Source organism: Neofelis nebulosa, chromosome 7, assembly GCF_028018385.1.
Source record: "Neofelis nebulosa isolate mNeoNeb1 chromosome 7, mNeoNeb1.pri, whole genome shotgun sequence".
NCBI classification, from domain to species: Eukaryota; Metazoa; Chordata; class Mammalia; order Carnivora; family Felidae; genus Neofelis; species Neofelis nebulosa.
Genome location: NC_080788.1, coordinates 23,488,322 through 23,496,016, shown reverse-complemented (window position 1 = coordinate 23,496,016; position 7,695 = coordinate 23,488,322). Strand labels below are relative to the sequence as shown.

The window sequence follows — 7,695 nt, the reverse complement described above, 5'->3', positions numbered from 1 at the left end:
TATGAGGCAGATTTTTTTTTGTTCTTGTTCATTTGTCTTTAGGAGAAACAGAGCAAATAAATAACTTCTTACTAGGAAGATGAGCAAAAGACACAAACAAATTAGTGTTCCAAAGGCAACAGATAGTTAAGTGCAAAAATGAAAAGGAAAACAAAAATCACCCACACTTCTTAAATCAAGATACTGTTTGAGTTGGAGAAAGGTGTTCACTGTGGCAGAAGGATGACTCTGGGCCAGGGCCTGACAGGGACTTAGTGTGCAGAGATCACCCAGAACCCAAGACTGTGTGAACCTACACCCACCGTCTCATCCACCTACCCACTTTATGCAGCCACCTACTCCCACCCTGAGCAGAACCACCGAGGATGATAAACACCCAGGACAGTAGTATTTTGCCTTTGAGTAACTGTCCGCAGCTCCAGTGCCACAGGCACATTGTTCCAGGGCCTCTGTGGTACTCCTGATGCCCCTCAGCCACTGTCAAAGATCCCAGTGGGTGAAGGGGAGGTAGGGATACTTCTCTCTGAGCTATAATGTCTAAGGACGAGAAGCACCATGTGACCTATGGAAAACCTCACATCGTCCACTTCCAGTATGAGGTCCCCTAGGTGAAAGTCTTCCTGAGATGCAGCCCTGTCCGTCCAGAGCCTATTTGTAGAAATCCCAAATAGATTCTCAGCTGATGGGAGCAAAGAAGGATTGTTAGCACTGCCAGAGTTTTCTGAAGAGACGGTGAAAATGAACTATGTCTTCATGTGCTTCAGGAAAGGCCAGGAAGAGAGTCCACTCCTGAAGACCTTCAGGGCTTTGAGATTGTGAATCCAGACCATTCCTGAGTTCTCTCTGGGCCATATGTGATGTTCATGGTTTACCCCTGGACCAGAACTTGTCTGATGAGGATTAATGGCCATAGAAGATGTTTTGCCCAAGAGCCACAGTTGGAGGAGAGAAAAAATTGGGCAGCCCTGGGACAATGGAGGGGGTTTCATGATGTCTAGGGAAGGACACTGAGGGGCTCAGAGTGAGGGTTGCCTATTGTGTTCTCTGAGTTGACTAGTTGAAATTGTTTTCCCAAAAAGAACAATATAAACATATTCTTCATATGTAATCACCAATAGTAAATTAAAATGTTTATGAACTGGCATTAGAAGCTTTTTAAACTGCACTGTATGATGTGCTCTATCTATCCTAGGGGAGGACATTGCCTAGAGGGGGAGGGACTGTCTGGATCCAGAGGCAAAGACTGGAGGATTTGTGGGTAGCACTGTCAAGTTCAGATTCTTCTGCTGTTGGGCTTCCTTATTTTGGTTTTTAAGACTTGCATATTTTCTTTTCTTACTTCCTGTCAACCCAGGGATTCCTGAATATAGGCTTTTCAGCCCCTGGGCTATGTTTTCTATACTTGAGTTTTTCTATACTCTGCCTAGTCTCCTCTGTGTGCATTTGTGTCTGGTCTAGAGAAACCAAGTCTGTCCCCTTCCTTTTTTACAGCTTAGTGTTATTCTGGCATTTGGTTAGACTGGCTTTATCTGTTTAATGTTATCAATGCATTTTAAATAGGGGCTTTGAAGTTCACTCCCACCACCAGGGCTTTCTTTGGGATGCCTTGGCCTTAAAACACTAGCCATACTTCCAATTTGTAAATAACAACCAAGAGTTCTTATTCCTGGATGCAGGCCCAGGCCCCAAGGTGTCTCCTTTCTAGGGTCATAAAGAGCAGAGAGGAAGAGGAATAGCAACTCATGGCCAGGGGTTTGTATGAGAATCTGTTCTTGGGAACTAGATGCCTTTGCCAGCCTGAGTATAGTGCTGACTTCCCTTCCTCTCTCAACTGGTTCTGAGTAGTGTCTGAGATCCTGCTCCATAGGATTTAGGGGTGGGACTGTGGGTGTACAAGGGGCCTACCCTTTTCTGTTTTCACTGAACAGCTCATTCTAACAGGGGAAGAAGGGAGAAAGATCCAGATTGGGTGAGGAGATGAGGGTGTCAGGGAGACAAGTGTTTTGTGTTACTGTTTCAATAAACTGATTTAAAGTTTAAAAAAGATACTGTTTTTATGCTAATTGATCAGATATAATAAAAGTCAATATTCTGTACTAGCAAGAGTGAGTAGAAATTGACATTTTTTTAAATTTTTTTTAACGTTTTTTTAATTTATTTTTGGGACAGAGAGAGACAGAGCATGAACGGGGGAGGGGCAGAGAGAGAGGGAGACACAGAATCGGAAACAGGCTCCAGGCTCCGAGCCATCAGCCCAGAGCCTGACGCGGGGCTCGAACTCACGGACCGCGAGATGGTGACCTGGCTGAAGTCGGACGCTTAACCGACTGCGCCACCCAGGCGCCCCGAAATTGACATTTTTAAACCCTGCTATAGCTGCATAAATAAATAAATGTTTTCTTATTTTATTCATTAATTTGGAATATATACTGAACACCTAATATGTTGCAGATGCTGTGCAAGGAGTTAGGGATGCAATAATGAACAGACTAGACATTGTCCTGTGCTTGTAGCATTCAGTCTATTGAAAGGAATAGATGAATAATAAGAATTACACTTCCATGCAGTGAGTGCCACTTTTGGAGAAGCACAGAAGTTAAAGAGGCCTGAACAAGTGCACCCAACTCATATTTTCCCAGACAAGTGACACATAAATTTACATCTATAGGAAAAGAAGGAATTAGCCACATAAAAGTGGTGTGGTAAAGGTAGATATTGGAGGAGGGTTTCTTTATGACCAGGGAGTTGCTGTGTGAACACACACACAAGCATAGAAGACTATAAAAAGTTGCTGAAAATCCCCTAAAAAGGAGATGGGAAGTAACTTTCAAAACAAGCTAGAGACTAGAATATTGGACAAAGAGAAAAAAAAAATTACCATACCTGAGATAGTCAATGTCATCAAAGACATAACTAATTTCCATCATACAAAGGTCCAACAAACTGAGAAGGAAGAAGGAACTACGCTGAAAGATGTCCTTCTTTTGATTATGCATCTCCTTTTATTTTTCTGATTGCTAATCAAAACATCCTTCTGCATCTCTTAATTTGCCTCATTATTATTTTTTCACCTACTGAGCAGTCTGGAGCCCTTAACTGCATTGCGTATTTTCTCATATCTTAAGAGTTCCTCGTGTTTTCTTAGTAACAACCTATTATGTATACACACACACACACACACACATATATATATATATATATATATATATATATATATCTTTTGCTAATTGATGTATAAATTCATTTGCTTATATATTTATGTAATAGAGACTCTTAGCTTCTACTATATAGCTATATTGTATTGGACACTGGGTATATATTAATGAACTAGACAAAAACGGCCCTGGCATGAAGGAGTTCAATGATAAATTCATAGTGTTGATAGAGTATAATGTGAATGTAAACGAACAAATGAACCATTAAATACAAATTATATTAGGATAAGATAATGAAACAAATGACTTGTTTAGAGTGATAAGGAATGGTGGAGGAGATTGTCTAAAATAAAGTAGTCAGGAAAGACTTTTCTGGCCAGGTGAAATTTAAGTGGATACTTGAAGGATTAGGAAATATCTACAAAGAGTAGAAGGAACATGATCCCAGTTAGAAAAATAACATATTTGAAGTCCCATAGTTACTTATGTGGATTTTATGGTTGCCTCTGCCAGCACATATAGCATTTAATATGATGAACTGACCAACACACGATATCCAAAACTCTTTTCTGATCTGTTGAGATAACTGAGGCAGCACAAGCTATTTGATTTATAGCCTTTCAGTTATGTTCTAGTCAAAATATGTAAGGAAAAACCTATTTGTGCTTTCCTTTCCTACATGCTTTTACTATTCTAAGAACTTAGAAGATCTGTTAAAGCTTCTGTAACGACAAGTATGGTAAAAGCTAAAAGAATCACAGAGATGTGGACTCTGACATCTTCAAACCACTAAAAACATATCAATAGCTGCCTATAAATAGGCAGAATTTTTTTCTCAGTTTTACTGAGATATAATTGACACATCATTGTGTAAGTTTAAGATGTACAATATGTTGATTTGATACATTATATATTGAAAAATGATTATCACCATAATATTAGCCAGCTAAGACCTCCATCATATCACATAATTACCATTTCTTTTTTGTGATGAGAATATTTAATATCTGCTTTTAGCAACTTTCAAGTATTATTAATTATAATCACCATACTACATTAGATCACAGAACTTATTTATCTTATAACTGGAAGTTTCGACTAACATCTCTCCATAACTCCCCATACCCACCTCAGCCTCTAGTAACCACTATTATACTTTCCATTTCAATGAGTGTGGGTTTTTTCAACCTAAAAGACATGTCATAGAATATTTGTCTTTCTTTGTCTGACTTACTCCACTCAGCATAAAGCTTTCAAGTTTCATTCATGTTTTGCAGATGACAGGAATTTCCTTCTTTCTCATTGCTAAATAATATTTGTGTGTGCATGTGTGTTTGTGTGTGTGTGTCTTCTTTATCCATTTACCCATTGATGGATACTTGGGTTGTTTCCATTTCTTTACTACACTAAACATGGGAGTGCAGATATTTCCTTGAGGCTTTACTTTCATTTCCTTTGGATATATACCCAGAAATGGAATTGCTGGATCCTATGGTACTTCTATTTCTAATTTTTTGAGACCACTGTATTTCTTGGAAAACAACCTATTTCTTTAAGCTACAGCCTTGAAGATTTGAGGTTTTTATTTGTTTGTTGTTTTGCTTCATGCAGCTCAAATATCCCTAAGTGGTATAAATTCCAAGTGTTTTTTTTTCTCCTCTTGCCCCATTGTGTGTTTGGTACTCATACTGGGTAATACCATGACAGAGAATTTATTATATATGAAAAGCAGAGTAATCCTATATCCTTGTGATAGTGTTTAGATGAGACATGGGAACTTAATTCAGCACTAGGTAATCAGAACGTGGAGATGAGAATTTCACTTAGATCTTGGCAACTGTCAGTGGTAAGAGGACTAGAGATTTTGGTCCCAAAGCTTGAACTACTTTGTTGGTTTGTTTTTGGTTATCTCAGAAAAGAGTATATTTAATTCAGCTTATTATTTTTAAGTTCACATTGTTATTGAATTGAAACATCATGCTAACAATGATAATGCATATTTATTCCAGTGGATAAAAAAGAAAGGTGTGTAATTAGGAAGAGAGTAGAGCATCAGGCCAGCCTTTGTAGGCAATGATAAGCAAACAAACTGTATTAAAGAGCAAACAAGAATCACTAATGAGTTTGAGACTGGTTTGATTGACATTACACTTTTAAAATACTATTTTAATTATTTTTTTTTAATTTTTGTAATGTTTATTTATATATGAAAGAGAGAGAGAGAGAGACAACAATAGAGTCCCACCCAAAACCAGCAGAAGACAGGAAATAATAAAGATTAGAGCAGAAATAAATGCTATTGAAACCAAAAAAAACAGTAGAACAGATCAATGAAACCAGAAGATGTTTTTTTGAAAGAATTAACAAAATTGATAAACCACTAGCCAGTTTGATCAAGAAGAAAAAGGAAAAGATCCAAATAAATAAAATAAAGAATGAAAGAGGAGAGATCACAACCAACACAACAGAAATAAAAACAATAATAAGAGAATATCCTGAGCAATTATATGCTAATAAAATGGGCAATCTTGAAGAAATGGACAAATTCCTAGAAACATATACACTACCAAAACTGAAACAGGAAGAAATAGAAAATTTGAACAGACCATAACCAGAAAGGAAATCGAATTAGGAATCAAAAATCTGCCAAAAAACAAGAGTACAGGGCCAGATGGCTTCCCAGGGGGAATTCTACCAAACATTTAAGGAAGAGTTAACACCTATTCTCTTGAAACTGTTCAAAAAAATAGAAATGGAAGGAAAACTTCCAAACTCTTTCTATGAAGCCAGCATTACCTTGATTCCAAAACCAGACAGAGACCCCATAAAAAAGAGAACTATAGACCAATTTCCCTGATGAACATGGATGTGAAAATACTCAACAAGATATTAACCAACCAGTTCCAACAATACATTAAAAAAATTATTCACCATAACCAAGTGGGATTTCTACCTGGGATGCAGGGCTGGTTCAATCACGCAAAACAACGTGATTCATCATCACATCAATAAAAGAAAGGACAAGAACCATATGATCCTCTCAATAGATTCAGATAAAGCACTTGACAAAATACAGCATCCTTTCTTGATAAAATCCTTCAAGTAGGGATAGAAGGAGCATACCTCGAGATCATAAAAGCCATATATGAATGACCCATCTCTAATATCATCCTCAATGGGGAAAAACTGACAGTTTTCCCCCTAAGATCAGAAACAAGACAGGTATGTCCACTCTTGCCACTGTTATTCAACATAGTATTGGAAGTCTTAGCCTCTGCAATCACACAACACAAAGAAATAAAAGGCATCCAAATTGGCCAGGAGGAGGTCAAGCTTTCACTCCTTGCAGATGACATGATACTATATATGGAAAACCCTAAAGAGTCCACCAAAAAAACTGCTAGAACGGATTTATTAATTCATCAAAGTTGCAGGATATAAAATCAATGCACAGAAATCGGTTGCATTCCTATACACCAACAATGAGAAATCAAGGAATCGACCCCATTTACAGTTGCACTAAAAACCATAAAATAATAGGAATAAATCTAGCCAAAGAGATGAAAAATCTATACACAGAAAACTATAGAAAGCTTATTAAAGAAATCGAAGAAGACACAAAGAAATGGAAAAAGATACCATGCTCCTGATAGGAAGAATAAATATTGTTAACATATCGATACTATCCAAAGCAATCTACATAGTGCAATCCCTATCAAAGTAACACCAGTATTCTTCACAAAGCAGGAGGCATCACAATCCCAGACTTCAAGCTATACTACAAACCAAACCAAACCAAACCAAAAGCAGGAGGCATCACAATCCCAGACTTCAAGCTATACTACAAAGCTGTAATCATCAAGACAGTATGGTAATGGCACAAGAACAGACACTCAGATCAATGGAACGGAATAGATAACCCAGAAATGGACCCACAAACGTATGACCAACTATTCTTTGGCAAAGCAGCAATGAATATCCAATGGAGTAAAGACAGTCTCTTCAGCAAGTGGTGCTGGGAAAACTGGACAGCGACATGCAGAAGAATGAACCTGGACCACTTTTTTACACCATACACAAAAATAAACTCCAAATGGATGAAAGACCTCAATAAGACAGGAAGCCATTAAAATCTTCGAGGAGAAAGCAGGCAAAAACCACTTTGATCTTGGCTGCAGCAACTTCCTACTCAACACGTCTCCAGAGGAAAGAGAAACAAAAGCAAAAATGAACTACTGGGACCTCATCAAAATAAAAAGCTTCTGCACAGTGAAGGAAACCATCAGCAAAACTAAACAGCAACAGACAGAATGGGAGAAGATATTTGCAAATGGCATATCAGATAAAGGATTAGTATCCAAAATCTACAAAGAACTTATCAAACTCAACACCCAAAAAACAAATAATCCAGTGAAGAAATGGGCAAAAGACATGAATAGACACTTCTCCAAAGAAGACATCCAGATGGCCAACTGACACATGAAAAAATGCTCCACATCACTCATCACCAGGGAAATACAAATCAAAATCACAATGAGAT

General features: G+C 37.7%; 1 pseudogene; it reads left to right on the top strand.

The window, feature by feature from the left end:
• Positions 1-226: 226 nt before the first annotated feature.
• Positions 227-904, top strand: LOC131518133 (ornithine decarboxylase antizyme 2-like; annotated as a pseudogene).
• Positions 905-7,695: the final 6,791 nt, after the last annotated feature.